This window comes from Euprymna scolopes, chromosome 1 (genome assembly GCF_053919585.1).
Source record: "Euprymna scolopes isolate OS-2025 chromosome 1, ASM5391958v1, whole genome shotgun sequence".
Lineage (NCBI taxonomy): Eukaryota > Metazoa > Mollusca > Cephalopoda > Sepiida > Sepiolidae > Euprymna > Euprymna scolopes.
Genome location: NC_136482.1, coordinates 89484043 through 89503869, shown reverse-complemented (window position 1 = coordinate 89503869; position 19827 = coordinate 89484043). Strand labels below are relative to the sequence as shown.

The 19827-nt window shown below is 36.3% G+C and overlaps 1 long non-coding RNA gene across 1 annotated transcript in view; it reads right to left on the bottom strand.

Moving 5' to 3' along the window:
* Positions 1–2125: 2125 nt before the first annotated feature.
* LOC145283547 (uncharacterized) overlaps positions 2126–19827 on the bottom strand; it is a 562755-nt gene continuing 545053 nt past the window's right edge. Inside the window, exons 4-5 of the long non-coding RNA XR_013868636.1 lie at positions 5237–5261; positions 2126–2446 (exon numbers count right to left, since the gene is read on the bottom strand). This is a non-coding gene — a long non-coding RNA (uncharacterized LOC145283547). The remainder of the gene's footprint in view (positions 2447–5236; positions 5262–19827) is intronic.

Genomic DNA, 19827 nt, shown 5'->3' with positions numbered 1-19827 from the left:
ATACAATGTTCAATGAGCGAGATCGGTGATCGGTTATTACAACAGAACCATTTCCACATGAATAACAGGGACATGCCCACGGTGATGAAAACAAAGTTTCCAGCCATGGTTATGGGTTTCAAGTGAGAGGCATATCATTCTTCCTCGCATCTGAGAAGTGAGCTTGAAATCAACACCAAAGGGTATCTAGATATGCTGAGCAGTGTGGTACAATCAGGTGGCAGCTGAGTGTGGAAGACCCTGAGTGTGGAAGTAGGACTTGGCATCGGCCCACAGGTTCAAAGAGGTGCAATATTGGCTTCAGAAAGAGTGCTACAACTTTGTAGCCTTCTCTCACTGAAACCCCTCTTCTCCCGGCCTAAACCCGCTGGACTACTTCGTTTGGTCATACATCGAGAACATCACTAACATGACCTCTCACAACACCAATGCCAGCCTGATCGTCGCCATCTGCCAAGTATTCGCTGAACTCCCACCAGCACTTGTAGAAAAGGTATGCTCCCAGTTCCGACCTCATAGGAAGGTAGTGATGGAGGATGAAGGCGGCTACATTGAATAGATGTTAGCTACATAATCAAATTACCTTAATTAATTTTTTCACTAAAAATTTTAAAATATACGTGTAGTGTTGTTTTCTTAACGGCAACAACTTCATCGTTCCATCTTGTAATTCAGTTTGTAAAACTTTGCTCCCAGAAACAAAAAGTGGCTTCAGGACTGGTATTTTTCAGTATTTCTATTAATAACTTTTTTATGGAGAAATTGTTTTTTAGCAGAAATATAAAATGGAGACCATGTTCGACTTTTTAGCAAGCGATTATGTTTGCAATGTAAATTTAAGGTAAAATTGGTCCCCTGTCTCGAATTGATATTTCTTCATCACTCTCTAATTTTTGTTAATACATCTTTAAAAAATCTATAGATTACCATATTAATTGAAACTCAAACATATCTAAAATTTTATTGACTCCAACCCTTTCTGCTCTACATTCTCTCTCTCTCTCTTTCTCTCTCTCACACACACACAGACGTGATGTAGTTAGTCACAGTCTTTTCTATAAATCCTATTATGGCAGGTATTCCTAGAAATTTTCTGATCTATACCTTGCTTCCATTGTTGTAGCTCGTTTAATTCGTTAGTCTAGTGATTTCCATCAATTTGATATTTTGATGTCTTATTGTAATATATCTTCCTACTTCAGTAACTTCCTTCTAATAACTTCTTTTAACTCTTTTCCTGATGATAGTTTTCTTATCTATAGCCTTGGTCTTTTCAAGACTAAGGCCTAAAGGCATCTCCTGCCTTTATGGTAGCCATCTTTTGAAATTGTTAGTTTCTTACATCGAGTGGCTTCATGCCTTGTCTGAAACGATTTTCATTTAACAAATCTGAAGATTAAAAACATAATCTTAATACTCTATCAGCTAGAGATTGTGTTTTGATAAAATAACTGCTTTTCATCAGCTTACTGGGTAGGCATCTAGAAAGGCATGCAACGAAAACCTTGCCTCAGATAAGGAAATAACTTCCAAAGGAAATCGGTTGAATTTCAGACTGTGTCATTTAAATGTTTTAAAGGAATTCCAATTTTTATACAATCCTTCGTGTTACTGCTGTTTTTTAGCATGTTGTGTTGATTGTATCTTCTCCAGTATCTAAAGTTGAGTTTGAAAATAGATACGCACTTTTTTTTTTATATTTCTTTGATTCCCATTTGAATACGGGCAATAATTTGTAAACGCCCGAGAAAAACGTATTTTATTGTATAATCGTTATAGACGACCTGTAACAAAAGTTAAGTCGAATGAATAGAGAAAAATCAAAAAGGAAATCGCTTGAACAATTAATACATGATTGTGAGTGTAGACTGTGCACTTACTATGCCGTGTTCATGTTCTATTAGCAACAAAATGTCATTTTCTCTAATACACGTGAGAAATGCATGAAATAATATCCCTCTTAGTTAATAATTAGTAAAATAATAGGGTAATCTAAATTTTGGCATTTATAATTAAAATACTTTCTTGTATATGGCTCTCTTAATCTAAAGGTTCAATTATCACAAACTCTACTACTATCTTTAATGCGTCGAGTTTGTGAAAATTGAACCTCTAGATTACAACAGCCATATACAAGAAAGTATAAGTGCCAAAATTTAGACAACCCTATCATCGGCAATAGCGCGTTGAATATTGTCTTCCAAGTGGTCTATTTTATCTGGTTTATAAACGTAGACATTGAATTTCACATATGCCAAAGAAAATAATTTAATGAACGAACGAGATGGCCACTTGACAAGTCCATTTCATGAAATTATTCGTTCATCAAACATTTCTCAGTAAATTGACAGTATCATCTGCAATTTGCAAACGCTGCTCGAGTGTCAGTCTGTCCATGATGAATGCCAAACAAAGCTGAACTCAAAATAATCGAAAGTAGACAAATCTGCAATTAAAGAAAATAGAGTTGTCAAAGTTCGCCGCATCTAAAAAAACATCTTATACTATATTAATATCTTATCTTAAATGTGTGTAAGCGTATGTACAACAGTGCTCTTAATAGCGAATTCAGAATTTACAGTTCATAATGTAGATAGATATATATATACATGAGTATATTTCAAAGCTAATATACATGCATGCAACTATATTCGCAAATATAGTTTTAAATCAATAGATATGCATGCATAATTTTAAATTTGTATTCATATCAACAGAGATACATATTTACATAAATTAGTGTATATTATTATTGTAAATGACTTTTAAACACATTACAATGAACATGACTGAAGAGAATGTCTTCATTAATAAGATTATGAGAAAGTAATCAAATTTACGACTTTTGTTTGCCTCTTGATAATAAAAAAAGAATAACAAAAATATTTTCAAGGAAACGTAGACTTTTTTATGCCTACTATATACATACGCACACGCGGATGTGATAGTTGCAATTTATGATCAAAAATCGGTATCGCTTGATAATTTTATTAGATGTAAAACAGAATATGGCTTTATAGTTAACCTCTTTATTGTTGGATGGATAATGAACGTTGTTCTTTTTCTTGTATGCCAGGTTGGAAGATGTTTGACATTGATTGTCTTTCTTGAAGGAGGATTACAAAGATAATGCATACTTTGTTTCATATATCTTAATTATACAAATATTTCTAAAACTAATACCTGTCTTCCTTATGCATTCCTCACCCTCATCTTTGAACTAGGTCTAAAAATTTAAATTAATATTGATTCCTTGTTTATTTTACTCAACTCTAGTTTGGTACAAGGCTGCTTGGTTTGAAAAATGTTTTTGACAGTACATTATAAACAAAGACACGTGCATACATGTGATTCACAGATTGCTTCACTGTGTACCAGCCCTTCAGTGCGATTCGACTAGCACCTTTGCATAGCCAGGGATCGAACCTTCAACAATCGTCTTTATAGTCATGAGCTCTAATCATTTGATCAATGAGAGAAATGCTTGTACATGGCATCTCAAATATCTATTTATATAAACAATTGACCGCCGCCCTACCGTGCTCAAGTTGTTTATTTACAAAAAGGTTTTTTTTATATTTGTATATTTTTGAGATGAGGTTTCATAATTATTTTTTGCATTATTTCGATTGTTGGGACTATTGTTTTCGTCTTGGTTGTTTTTCCACAACTTTGCGCCCGGTGTAACCTCCGACCATCTTCAGGTGCATTAACACTGCATGTTATTGGTGAATGGTGAAAAATAACACCATGTTATTTCTATTTTTTTAATAAATCCGAGTCCATTCTGTGTTTTTTTATATGATGTTTGTATATTTTGAGATAAGGCTTGATAATTCTAAAATATATAATGACTTATGATATTATATATATAATGACTATATAAGAGCAGCAGAAGACAACAATTTTCTACCTGCAAAGTGGGGACACCCCAACTTTGTGGGTAGAAAATTGTCGTCTTCTGCTGCTCTTATATAGTCATTATATATATACTATCATAAGTGATTATATATATAATATCATAAAGTGTATAAGCTTTCAAGATTTGCTTCAACAGTGCTCAATATATGAGTAGAATTTTGTAATAGTATTAAAATATATTTATGGCAAATAAGGCACACAGAGACATCCATGTTTTATTAGCACAGAAAATCACAAAACCGAATGTGTGTTAATTTGTACCTTTTTTCAATTTTGTTATCATTTTGTTCAAGCTGGGGATGGGGCATCCTACCGAATGTCAGACATTCAACCGCGATCTCATATATTCCAACCGTCCCTTTAAGTAGAATTGTTTGAATCTCTTTTACATTTGGTTCGCCAAAGTTTTTGAAAATTCTTTTTCCTGAGTTGAGTTGCTCCTATAATTACTGCAATGATTGTGATTTTCCTAAGATTCTGGTTCTTTTTCATTTCTCACAAAAGATTTTAGTATTTCGTTCTCTTATCCCTCTCAGCTGTTTTACCAAGCATCATTGTGGACACGAACTTCTACTAAGGTTGCTTCTTTATCCTTCTTGTCCCATCATTATGTCAGGTTTAATAACTCCATTCATGTATGCAGCTGTAAGAATTGCATAGTCATAGTGGATGGTGTTTGACTTATTTTCAACTGTTCTTTCTGGTTTTTGTTACCAGAACTTGCTGCTGCACTTGATATTCAACTTTTTACAGATGATCCAATGGAGATATTTACACACTCTATCGTGTCGCATAGTATTGTAGCCATTCCCCAGCAGAGCCTAGCAGTGGAAGCTGGGTTAATCACACCTTCTCCTTCTGTGTGGCAGAACCTGCACTTTTCATTGCTGAGACCACTCATATTCTTGAAAGCATTGTTCATGAAGCCGGGATCTTGAGCAGTAATTATGATCCTCTTCTGATCATAGTGGAGTGATCCTCAGTTTAGCAAGTTTATTGAACTTTTCTTATTTACATAAGCCTAGGTGAATTCCCCCAGTAAATACTTTGCACACTGTTGGTTAGCCCATTCTTCCAGTTTTTTGTAATGGATGTTCTTTGTGGTGGTTTTCTTTTCAAATCTTTTCTTATTTCTGTAGCAGACTAGTTTTTTAATTCTGTCCCATTTGTAAGACAATCTTGCCCAGTTTCGTGATGGAGGTTGTTATCCTGGCTTTTGTTTTGTAATGTGTAATGTGCATCCAGGAGACAAGCGCCCGCGTGTTTGTGTGTTGTGTGGGTGTGTAAGAGAGACGGACGAAAAGGAAAAACTTACCTCAGGGCTGGCTCGGCATCGCCGACTGAAAATAGAGAAAGAAAGATCAAGATGGCGGCCGCCGTCTTTTGTAAAGGATGATATCTCGCAAAGTAACATGAATTCTCGCAATATGCAAATTTAGCCGGCCTGCAACGGCCATAAAAGCGGGTGATTGAAAGACGTTGGGAGAGCAATGATTGACTTAGTCAGGAATCGTGTTGCTGTTGCTTCTCGTGCCGTGTGGGTGTGAGCATATCTTACCGTTGTTGGGACCGTTCTGAGTAACCAATTGTTGGGTCCGTTCTGAGTAACCGTTCGCATCCGTCTAGGTACCTTGCTAGTTGGATTCCGTGCAGAACCGGTGTTTACTGGTTATTGAATTGCTTTACATTGCTGCAACATTATACATCTACAGAGGGCGCAGTACTTTTAAAGGATTTTCCTTATACATTTACTACATAATGTTGATGCACTATTTTGAGATTTGGCATTTTGGAGTTCAATGTGTATTCGTATATACGTGCTTGTATAAATATTTACGATACACATGTAGAAGACAAAACAGGAAAGTCACATTTTTAACTAACACAATGTTGATTTTAATGTTTTTACTCGCAAGATTTAAATTTTCATAAAAACTCAATCAACAGAACCAACAAGAAAGAATAACACCTACCAGTAGAGTAAAATGAGTATCTTATTGAATATCAGCACGGTTGCTCAGAGTTGTCCGTGTACGAATCTTGGATTGCATCGTATACAACATTAGATTATCGAGAGTTCACTTTTAAAAATTCTTTTCACTCCATAAAAGAGACTTTAAACATAATTGACACTTGAAACATAAGAGGAAAATACTATTTGGAATTATGTTAAACAGAAGTCTGTGGGAAGCTGAGCAGCGAAATGTCTGTGCCCATTAAACGGCACCCTTGATATATTACTGAGCTAGTTAGATATATGTATATAATAAATATTCTAAACATAACTCTTAAAAATAAATTTTATTGTCTAATATGTTACAGAAGTACTATTAAGGGTAGTTAGAGACATACAACTACTTACATTATGTTCAGACACAAACGATGCAAAAGATACACTACCTACTATGTCTTCGTTTTAAGAAACAGACATGCACACAAGATGTTCTCCTTATACATATATATATATATATATATATATATATATATATATATTGTTGTGGGGTACAAATCATACGTATTTGAGAACTAAGTGGAATCAACCAGTTTCAGAGACTAAATGGAGACATTCATACCATGTTTAACCGCATGCTACGAACATGTTCCGCTCATATCACTTTAGTGGCTCCTGTATTCTTTATGATAAATACATATTATATTTTATACACTTTACACTACTTGTGGCTTCTTTCATTTGTAACCCCTAACACGGATTTACAACAACTAGCTGACAAGGATGATTCAAGACCTTACCGGATCAATCTACAATAATTGTTAGCAACAACTGAATGACGAATATTCAGACAACAAATTCACTCTAAAAAACAACCACTGGAAGACAGCATTTGACAACAAAAAGGATTCAAGAAAAAAAGAACACACGCGGATATTCGATATAATTTTTCCTACACTTGGGGGAAATTCGAAACTTCAAAAGTATTTATTTTTCAAAAGTTCGGTGAAGAACGGGAAACACTACTTGTCTACGTTGGAAAAAAACATTCGAGGGTAAAAATCCACAAACACGGGATAAAGAAGACTTCGATAAAGGACAACAATTCTTGCCGAAAAAAGGATTTTTCAAAGATGTCGTCCAAAGCCTTATCTTGCTGTTAAAAAAAGCTACTAAAAGAGAACGTAAGTACGAGTTGAAACAGAAACCATACGAAAAATTGTGTGGGGAATTATTACTACTGAATGAACAAGACCAAGTTTTCAATAAGTACAAAAAAAAAAAAAACTTCTTTTCCATCTCTATAAATACTAGTAATATTGAAAAAAACTTTGTTATTCCCAAAAGCATGTCTTGCTAATACTTTGTATGGTTAAAAGGTATTACCGTTGGAAAAAAACTCCTGTCAAGTTAAATAATATATTTTATTTTATTGACTAAAGCTAGTGTTCGCACAAATTAAAAAAGACGTAGGGTTTTAATCCGATTATAATAAACTTTTCAGTGGTTGACGGGATTGCACGTCGAAGAAGAAAAAAAACGATTTCGCTAAGCATGATAAATAAAATGTTAACGAGAAAAGGACATTCTTTTTAGCACAGAACTCGAAAAGAATAGCCAATAGTAAGTAAATGCTATAAACTCTCTGCAGTCAATCAACAAGCAAAAATCACTGCTCACACAAATTCTTCCAACTGACTTTGCCGCTTCTCAAACGTCAAACAATTTCTCCTTCCTCTTCCATGCACAAGTGACCTGTTTTTATGAGGTACGCACACGTGATCCCGTGAGACTTCGTTCACTACAAAACGTCACGGCCGCCATGATGGACTCTTTCTTTCTTTCTCGACGCATGCGAATCACAGGAAAGACAGACATGAGGGCGTTTGTAGGGTAAGCCATTTTCCCAACACTCCTCCCTGATCTCATGATGATAGAGATGACAAGGGGGTGCTGATCGTCTTCGCCTGGTGCTTCTTCGAGGGGGGACGACACACGCCTCATTTTCACTTGTGCTTTTGTCTGCAGTCTGAGGGTCGAGCATCAGTCTCTTCTGGGAGGCTACTAATCTCAGAGTCACTGTCTGATGATGGTGCTGCAATCCAGAGAGATGCCTCGCTAGATTCTGACTGATTCGCTCATGTTGTCTAGTGATGGTTGCATTACTAACTGTATGTCTTTAACATGACGGAGCATGCTGTCGACCTGCACCACTTGTGGGCTGATTATTTCAGTGTCTCACCCAACTCCATACCTTGTCGTGCACTTGCCTTGCGGATTTTTGATCCACACAACATGCCCTTTCCTCACTCTCTCTCCAGCTACTTCCAGTTCAGGTTGCGGGTTCATCTCTATGCCCTTCACCCTGACATGATACCTATGCGATGTATCAGCCGGTGCCGTAGAGGGCGAAACATCATCTTTCGGGCTTACATTGTACAAATAAACTGCTTCAAACACTGTGAGCCTGATCTAGCCGTGATTGTTTTGACGGTTTGATGATTCCGTTCAATGATCCCATTTCCACTAGGTACATGGGCGCATCGAAACCTCAGATGTATTCCCAGTTGTCAGTAAACTTCCTAAACTGCTCACTGGTAAATGGAGCACCATTGTAAAGCAATATCTCTATTGGAGGTCCACGTTCAAGGAAAATATTGTTTAGTTGACGGACAATAGTGACTGTATCTTGTCGACACAGCATACACCATATGGCAAACCTTGACGGACCGCAATCAATAAGAGTCAGGAAATCCTCGCCATTGTGGTGAGTAATGTCTATCGCTAGCCGGCTCCAGTGGCTCCTAACATCCAACTTCCCCTTTTCCCAGCGAACAGGTGCCGGGTCAATGGACTGGCATTCCACGCAGTTTTTGACCACTTCCATGACGTCTGCTCTTTGCACTCCTGGTTCAACCAACTTAGCAAAATATAGGGTCTGCTTGACTCCAGGATGCCCGCTTTGTTGGTGGATTTCCTTAATCCGATTAGATTGACCAGGGATCATAGATGCGGCACAGGTTCAACAGTTCTTTTTATGGCATCAAGCCATCTTTGAGGTACTCTTGTTAAACAATCTGCCTTATTTATGCTGGATCTGACCAGGGACACCTCTATTGATAGTGCATATTCGCTCACAAGGCTCATGATCATGTTGAGCCACCAACAGATGAGCATCTCGCTCGTTGCTTTGGTTCGCACTCTAGCCTGTCCCATAAGAGTGTCTGAAATCCACTTATGGATGCAAGCAGAATCTGTGAATAGTCGCAGGGTGGTTGTCTTCCATTTTATTCCCTTGATCACTGCATCGAGTTTTGCCGGGTTTATGTGTTGGGAGTCCTTTTCTGGGCGCAACCAGCAAGCGTCTTTCACTACGGCTCCATCATGGACTGACGACACACGAATGGCAAGAGAGCTTGCATCAACCCATACACTACGGTCCTGGCTGTCAACACACCATCTGCCCCGTGCTGGATCTTCTTTGTGCACTCTGGTGAGGACCTCTCTGACCATTGTATTGAGAGGGGCGTCATAGATGTTGTCATCCCATCTGGTGGTGACATCAAAGGCTCTCCGTTTGATGAATGCCACTGCAATACGAAGCCAGCAACCCACAGGAAGGTGTCCAACCAACTTTCCACACAGTGAAAATACATTCCGTCGTGTGAAAACACAGGGCATACCTGGGATTTCATTGCCTCGTTTCAACACAGGACATTATCTTCTTCCCAGATCTGCAAACCGAGCACTCTTACACCGTCCCGTAACCTTTCTGGTTCCTTGCTGAGAAGGCCAAAGTTGTGAAGATGTTCTTTTTTGTGCGTTGCAGGCACAAATTCTTCATCCACATACACATCGTCAATATATGCAGATGTTGCCTGTTGAATGCACTCATCCTTAGTCAATATAGCATCAACAATCCTTTGTATAATTGATGGTGCCACATTAAGTCCAAATCCCATGCGGGTTAAGCAACACCTTTCTCCTTTCTCCCTTTTGTTTATTATGCTGGATAACTGCCATTAACTGGATCAGACACTTTGGGGGGCCCCAATTCCTTCTCTGGATAGGGAACTAGCCATCCATTTTTTATCCAAGTCTGTAGTTCCTTATCGTATTCTCCACGAACTCCCAGGGGAATTTTATATTCTGGAACCCTATTGTACAACTTCCCAGGTGGCTGCTCGTCCGACCATTTCCAAGAAACTGTCCAGGATCTCGTACGCTGGTCGAATTCCGCATGAAAGTCAGGCTGTTCCAGTTTCATGGATGCACCCAGAGCAAGGCAAGTGTTAGAGAAATGTGCCTTACCCTCATCATCAATATGAACACCACCCAATTCTTTGGTAACGTCCATTACTAACAGCAGGTCATAACCAAGAAGGTCCCCGCACACAACCAGGGCTTGTACGGTTATTGTAGGCCCATCACTGACATGTGTACGAATGACACTAACTCCACAAAAGGCTAGTGTGCCCCCGCAGACTGTCAGTACTGGAATCCTCTTCTTGTCCCATGCATCACAGCATGCCTTGCACACGAGAGTCTGCAGCATCCTGTGTTTACAAGTGCAAAGCGTTCATGCCTGTTCACGCACACTCTCACTGTGGGTAGCGCTCTATTTGTCAATGATCTGGGGAGAATACTGGCGCTATAGTTTACTCCCCTTGTCTGTTTCCTGGACAACTCCTTGCTATGTGACTTAGCTTGCTGCACCAATAGCAACGCATGTGTCTTAGTGTTTCCTGAGCAGATGTGTCCTTTACACTGCTTCGGCAGTTCCTAAAAAAGTGGTTTGGCTTGCCACATTTATAACAGTTTACGCCATCTTCTGATGGAGTAGATGCTTCTGGGGCTGCTAGCACTGACTTAGCATCTTTTTCTTTTAAAATATTGCGGGCTCTAGCCAACAATTCCTGAAGCCCAATCTCGCTAAGCCTTGATGGTGCTCGCAGCAGTCGGCTGGTGTCGTCAGAGTCCTGTGAGAAAGGCACAACTTAATATGCATTCAGTCACTCCACCAAACGGCGCAGCTAATCTCTTTAAATCCGCCAAGTAGACGTCCACTGTCTCATCCAACCCAAGCCGCCGTTTGGTGAACTGCCTCCAGGCAATAAAAGGGTCCATAGCAAAGGCTGCGTATAGTGCCTCCTTAACCTTCTCCAGAGTTGGTTCATCCCCGAGCTGTTGATAAACGGAGTATGCCCCCTTGGTCAGCCTCAATGGGATGACAAGAGTGGGATCCTTTATTTTGCAAAGCTGGCAGACCAGCTCAGCTTTTCCCATCACTCAACTACCGAGCACGAAAAGGCGATACAACAGCTTTTACAAGTTTACCGAATTATGTCCAATGAAAACACTCCATCAAAGATGCCGCCGGCAGAGTTAATGTTTATGAGGAAAATTAATCCGGTCTTCGAGAAACTTTTGCCAGAACAGGTGAAACCGCCAAATACTATCGTTCCTAAAAAGAGGTATTTACCTGGTGAAAAGGTATTTTTAAAGGTACTCAAAAATAGTAGTACGATGTGGGGACTAGAAAAGGTCCAGAAAAAGATCGGGTGGATGGTCTACATTATCGAAGGTCCAAGATTTACACACAAGAAACATTTAAACCAAATTCGGAAATGTGCAACAGATGAGGAGAGACTATCTCCTGCTAAAAAATAAGTAATGGACCATGCATATAACACGTTCGACTTGTTAACACCACTAGCAGCCGGACAATGCTGGTCTTCCAGGAAAAGGAAAATGACCGACCCGATAGAGATCAACCCCAGGAAAAAGAGCTATACGATCATCCCATCATTGGGAGTGGGATGTTGTGGGGTACAAATCACCCCTATTTCAGAACTAAGTGGAATCAACTAGTCCTATGAATACCACTGGTTTCAGAGACTAGATGAAGACATTCATACCATGTTTAACTGCATGCTACGAACACGTTCCTCTCATAACACTTTAGTGGCTCCTGTATTTTTTATGATAAATGCATATTATATTTTATACACTTTACACTACTTGTTGTTTCTTTCAATGGTAACCTCTAGCCCGGGTCTAAAACATATGTGTGTGCGTGCGTGTGTTTGTTTAGAGGGGGCGAAATTTAAAGTGACAATTCTACTTTCTTTAATTACAGTTTTAGCAAATATCGATTATTTTGAGTTCAGCTTGGTTTGGCAATTAATCATAAAGAGACCGACACTCGAGCAGCGTTTGCAAATTGCAGATGATATGATGAATTTACTGAGAAACACAGCCTAATTTAATGCATATAGTTTGTGAAAATTGTACCTCTATATTACACCATTTTTGTGCAAGCTGCGAGGTTCATATACCCGAAATTGTAATTATATTTTAAATGCAAAAAATGAATGTTTCGAAATAAACGGCATATTAATATAATAATTTATTTTAATTTAAAGTTCGCCGCCTCTTAACATCCTTCATAATAGATAGATCGATAGATATTTTGCTTTATGCTAATAGAGAACCTGTATTTATTTGTACAAATATGGTATATAAATCTATAGTATAGTCATCCAGAGTCAATTGTATTGCCATCTAGTGTGTCTAGATGTAACAACTGCATCTATGCCAAGATTTAAAATCACCAGTCGGATACAAATGCGATCAACAATCAAAACCCCTGCAGCAGCAAACGCCTTCACTGATAAAAGAAATTTTAGCACTTGATGTAGCACTTTCTGTTTAGATATATTTGTACAAGCCTTACAAATATTCATAGAAATCTAATCATGGGAACTCATTATCAAGTCGGCATATATATATATATATATATATATATATATATATATATATATATATATATGAGAATAAAAATTTAAGACTGTAACAAATATATTTTACATTAATTTATTGTTCGACAGGATATTAAATAAGATATATTGACATTTCCTTAATCTGCAAAGTTTCAAAAATATTCATTTACTAATATATTTCCTCTGCTAAGAAGAACGCATTTCTTTGAAAGTCTGAGGATTAAAGAAATGTCAATATATCTTATTTGAATATTCTATCGAACACTAAATTAATGTAAAATATATTTTCACAATCCTAATTTTTTATTCTTCTATAGGAAGTTGTATTTCTTATCTTGTTTGTATTGAACTTTTTTATTTGGTTGGGATTACTATATATATATATATATATATAAGACAATGCTTAAACATTGTAATTTCGCATACCCATATTAACAGTAGGCAAATTAATGTAATGGGGAGAATATATAGTCATCCACATACCATACTAACATTGCTCGTTTATGCTCAAAGATCAATATAAGAGAAACCTTGACTAGCAAGCTGCTTTTTGTAGATAATACAGCTATTACTTTCCATTCTGAGGAAAAACTGCAGAGTTTAATGGATAGATTTTCCAATGCATGTAACCTGTTCAGTCTATCCATAAGCCAAAATAAAACACAGAGTTTGGGCCAAGCACCATCTGGTATATTCCTCAACAGAGCGAACCTGGAAGTTATAAATCAATTTCAGTACATGAGCTCGACAATAACAGATACCCTCTCACTAGAAAACGAAATCAACAAGAGGTTTGGAAAAACCATAACAACTATGGCCAAGCTAACAGAACGTATCTGAGAAAACCAACATCTGACCATTGAAACAAACAACCCAGCGGTGAATCTTGAGTTACATATACTTACCAGGAAAGGAAACTTCATATTCTCCACATGAGATATTTGCAAAGAGTTTTTGGTATCACCTCGCAAGAAAAAAAAAGATCACAAATAACGACATGTTAGCCAAAACAGGCATAACCCCCATGTACTCTCTCCTTCGTTAACAATGATTGCGAAAGGTAGGTCATGTTTACAGAATGGGCGACACATGCATTCCTAAGGCCCTTATGTACAGTGAACTTAAACTAGACAAACTCAATAAAGACCGTCCTCGCCCATACTTTGCAGATGACTGCAAACGCAACATGTGCACATGTGGTATCGATCAAACCAGCTGGGTGGCATATGCTGCTGACAGCTCATTCTGGAAAACTCTGGTATCCCAAAGACTTACTTTGAATGAAGAAAGATATAGAGACCAGGAAACAGGGAAAAGACAAAAAAGGAAAACCGCCCAGTATATCTCTCAACTCGATCTTGATGCTTCACCTAGCACACCTTCTTATATCTGCGACAACTCGGTCCGACCGACCAAATCCAGGATCGCCCTATTCACCCACCATTACGCCTCCATAATTTCAAAGACTGGGGGATGGCCTACCTAATATATATATATATATATATGTGTGCGTGTGTCTTTGAGTGTGTTACAGAAGATCAGAACACCATGGGTACCTTCGATTTTACATATAAACAAAGGAGAACTATTGTTGCTAGCCTATGATGGACTCACTAAAGCCGCTGAAGAAAAAATGATAGAGAGAGAAACAGAGAGAAACGAAAATAAACTCACTGCTCTTTTTTCCGAGGTCGGATAATGTTTTCTAATCGTTTGTGTTTACCTTAGTTCTTCGATATCTATTTTCTTTTTGTACAGCTCATTCTCCTTGGGGTTTCTTCTTTGGGCGTCATACAGATGTCTTTGTTTTGCAACTTTTTCTGATTCAGTCCATACCATTTCTTTTATTTTTTATTATAATACGCAGCAATTGCGTTAACAAGTTTCATCTTTTAGTTTTCATTCATAGCTATAACTTTTAGCTTTTCTTTATCATTTTCGTAATCACAACGCCACTTACACCTTCTCTCCTGTCACTAGTGAGATCCTCTAGACAGTCTAATAAAAAGTAATTTTGTCTCCAGTTAATGGGCAATGTATCTGTAAACTTAGACTGGCCATTCCCTTCTTGTGAAGTAGCTGACTCATTATGGTCATTCAATAAGTGAGGAATTTAAAATGGAATTTCGCAACTCTCATTCTCTGATCATTGAACTCTCTAAGGCTGTTTTGATATTTTATGATCATGATATACAGTTTTAAAACTAGGAAGGCTATACCCACGTAATACTTCTTGTTATTCGAGTCTTTCTTGGAAATATTGTGGCTTGGTAAACAATGCTTTTGGTTAAGCATTTATTTCATAGTGGTCAAAATAAATAGGTTCAACAGTTACAACTTTTATCTTCATTTAATATTCTTATTTTTATTTGAGTGATTGCTGTACGGATTTGGTTTATTACTATTTCTAATGCTTGTATTTTCATTCTTCTTAATGTTATTTTCACTGTTGCTATATTGAGATTTATGGAGCATTTTGTTCTTTTTCTCTACTACTCTCGTTTAGTATTCTGTTATTGTGTGTTTTAATTGTCATTTTGCAGCAAATGTATGACAGTTTTAATCCATTTTCATTGAACCTTTTTATTAAGGGAAAGTGTAGGGAAACGCATGACTTACCTAACTAGCACCTGTGCATAATTCAATGAGTCGGTCGTGGAACGAAATGAATGAAGAAGAAAGAAACAAAAATAGCTGCCTTATCTCTTTATATGCCTGCAATGTGACCACCCGATATGCAAATGAGATGCTCCTGGTTGGAGATAAAAGAGAGTTGATTTTTTTTAGAGGGAAGTGCATTTTGAAGTTGGATTTCGAAGAAATAAGTTGAATTAGCAGAAGTTCGTTTGGAGTTGAGAGAAGGTGCGTGACGTATACAGAAGTTTTGGAAGTTGGAAGTTTGGACAATAGTGTCAACCTTACCTAGGAAATTATTGGTGTAACGGGCAAAAGAAATAACACTCAAGTTATTGAATTTTAAGGTTTAAGGACTTTCTTGCCAGGTTTAGCTTTTAGCATCCGTTTATAAGGCAGTATAAGCCAGATTATATTTCTCGTTCTTGTATTATAATTTTAGTTATTTCGGTCTTGCGTCTTATATTCATTTTTGAGATTATTATACTCTCTATATTGTAGAGTTGTGTTGTAAATGTTGCTTAGTTTCTTAAATACGTTTTTGTTGCTTGACTTATTGCTTAGCATACGTTTGATAAAAGTAGGAATATGTTTTATGATTGAGAAGAGATGATTGGGCTTTGGATTAACATAAATTTGATTGGCACCATTTTTTAAATATGGTTCATATATAAAGAGTGACCCCAAAAAACGTGATATCTCCATTATTTATTCACCGATTGCCCTTAATTTACAGGACATGGCAGAATCAACGACCATGAGTACACCAAGATCCCAGTGGGAGCTGGGACAAAAAATACACTGTGTTAAATTTCGTTCGGACAAAACACTAAGAAACAAGGTCTAATTAGAGTTGGGGCCCGTTTTTTGGGGGGGGGGTCACCCTGTATATATATATATATATATATATATATATATATATATATATATATATATATTATTTAGGTTTAAATCAATATCTAAAATGTGACATATTTCTATGTTTGCTAGTATGTCTACGTTTTTTTTTTTTCATTCCCATATATATATAACTGTCTTGAGGTTTTCAGCCATGGCCTTGCTTAAAACTCTTATTATAGTCAATCTATCATGTCTATACAGGTCGATATCTGTATTATCAAATATATTTGTGGGGATATATGAAAAATAACTCCAGAATTTTTTATACCTCTGTGGGGCCCAGAAAATCTATGGCCAAATCAAAATAATTTGCTGTTTCAAATTTTATCTATTGGTCATTATTATTGATTAACACCGATTTTCTATAGTGTTTAATAATGCGATTTGCAACCATGGAGGTGTTGGTAAACTCTAGGGCAATGTTGAGTCTTTTAGATATAGATGGATAAAAATCAACGATGTAAAACTATAAGTATGAATATTCATTTTATTTTCGATACTATTAAGCTAATTGTTTTTATTAGTTTGAAAATTCTAAAAAAGATTGTTTTACTAATTTTTCCTATTTTCGGTTTTGTCTGATTAATTATATTTTGTTTTGTTTGGGTATGGAAAGTTATTTTGGTATTTTTTACAACCTGCCCCAGAGTAGTATAAATACCGCCAACCTCCCCATGTTAAGAACGGCTTTCAAAATAAACACTCCAACCTCCCTATGTTAAGAACGGCTTTCAGAATGAACACCTTCAACCTCCCTTTGTTAAGAACGGCTTTCTAGGTTGCGTGTACTTATTCCGAAAGCCTCTCTTGACATAGGGGGGTTGGGTAGGTGTTTATTTCGAAAGCCATTCTTAACATAGGGAGGTTGAGGTGGTTATACATTTCCCTTCCTTGTCACAAGACTTGTTGCTCGAAGAAGCGTAATGATACTACTGCCCTTTATTTTAATCCCTTTAAACTTTCTTTTTTCTGCTTCCAATTTTCACTGTCTACTAACTTGTGTCTCTTTTTGCTCGCTCGGTATAATCTGGTGGTTTCCGTCGTTTGCCGGGCGTTGCCGAGCGAGACACGGAAAAACGGGCTTTAAACTGCAGAAGTACCGAAAACTTGGACCATTTTCAAAATATATTTTGAAACTAAAAACAATATTAGAATCGAAAATATATAAGAAAATAATTCCATGCAAATAAATCTAAAAATGGTGTACCCTTTGTCTCTGCGAGAAATTAGCGATAATATAATACAAAAAATAATTAAATATAAAAAAAAGAAATCATTGAACAAAGACATGAATCAATGTAAAACTCTCCATACGAAAAAATATATTCACATTTTGAAAATCATTGATTAAATATAAATATTCCATACATGTTCATTAACCGAATCATATCAACGAATATAAGCAGACTTAAATCACAAATACTGCAAAAAATATATATGTAATCTAGTGCTGTCAGAATATTTCATGAAGCATGAAATGTATTATGCATGTAAACACAACAAATGAATATTATTTATTTATTTGAATTCATAAGCTATATATATATATATATATATATATATATATATATACCAGCAAAAGTACCCGTCGTTGACTGGGTTCAAAAACAGCCTACAGAAAATGGACTCTGATTTATGAAAGTATGATAGGTTATGAAAAGGGAGGGTTGTAAAGAGATAGCTTCGAATTTGGGGGTATCAAAACCAAAGCAAAATATGATGAAAGTAAAAATAAAATAAAATAGATAAACCCCATAATTTATTATACCATACCTGTTCACACTGAAACACTTATCACAATATTCTGTGGATCTATATTAAAAAACCTTGTTAAACTTTGTGACATATTTCCATTCTATGGAGGTCAGGTGCGAACGAACACTCCATAATTTTATCATACCATATTTCTTCAAACTGAAACATAATTATCAAAGTATACTTACGCAGATAGATATGAGAAGTCTTTATTAGAGTTTGTGCCTATTTCCATTCCATGGGGGCTAGGCGCGAACGCAGACCCCACAATTTTATTATACCATCCCTATTTAAGTTAAAACATACTTATCAAAGTATTCTTATGTACATCTATATCAAAAAAACTTGTCAAGGGTTTTATTTTTAATTTTTTAATTTTTTTATTTCCATACTTTGTAGACCAGGCACGAACACAGGCCCCACAATTTTAATCGACCACCGTTCTACCAAATCAAACGTACACATTCCTGTGTCACGATGCATCTTCTATCATTATATGTAATCAGTTTTTTAAAATAGTCAACCATATAGGAGCCTATTCGTGACCAGATACACACACACACACACACACACACACATTCAGCTTTATATTAGAGAAGATATATATATATATATATATATATATATATATATATGTATATACTAGCTGTTCCAACCCTGCGTAGCTCAGTAGCATCTTGCCATCTGCCAAATGTTGACAGTTAAATCTAATAATAACCTTCAAGTATTATATTAACTCTTAAAACACAAGTTCTTAGTACTAATGCATTAAAATACACCCGTTTTCTGAGGTCCTAAATCCCACAAAATATGTAAGGAAAAGTAAGTAAAATAAAAACGTTTTTCTCAATATTATAATGTGAAATTAATGACTTCATATATATAAATATAACTTTGCTTTCGTATAAGCTGTATAGCCTAAAGATGTTACTAGTAACTAGTTGACCGAAACATGCTCATGACTGTGTAGAACATATTACCTCTTATGTAAAAACAAATAGAAAGTATATCTTGCCCTACTTCGGTATTGAGTACTCTGGTATTAACCTCGTTAAACGTCATTGGTTACTTTATATCTGTAAAATAATAACCTCAGATTATATTTGTGTGTGAGTGTATGTGTGTGTGTGTGTGTGTGCGCGCGCGCGCATTGAGACGATTAATTGGAATCGGGAATCGAGAAAATCAGAAACTTTTAAGGTATCGGAATCGGAAAAAATTGTGCACACTTTCCGATGCCAAAAACGATTCTTGTAATTATTTATTATTTCGTTTGTTTTTGTTAAAACTTAATTTTCTATTACTGCGCCTAAAGATAAAATGGTACATATGTATTGGGTTTAAGCTACAAACAAAATCAAAATAATATGTGTATTTTTATGTTCATGAAAATATATCTCTTGGGTTTTTATTGTAATCTAAAGAAAAACAATTCTGCAGCAAAATATTTAGTGATTTTAAAAGAACTGGAATCGGTAATTGTATCGGAATCGGGATTTTAAAACAGAATCGATAATTGTATTGGAATCAGGGAAATTTTTTGGAATCGTCCCATCTCTAATATATATATCATATAAAATTTTCAACACTTAACTATAAACTCTGGAATTAGCTCCCTGTTTAACACAAACTGTTTTTGGATTTATGTTAAGGTGTGTAAAGTATTTCACGTGTACTGACTAGTGATATTTCAAACACGTTACCTAACGAGTTTTTGTATGTTATAGTTCGATTCAAAAACCATATTTGATTTTTTTTTTTTTACATGGGGGTCACCACTTATCAAGGCTCGGAGGCCACTCAGGGATAAGAGTTATTGCATGTACAGTAATCAATCAGATAGTATTGTAGTAATCATTAGTACTGGAGATTTGATAGAGTGTC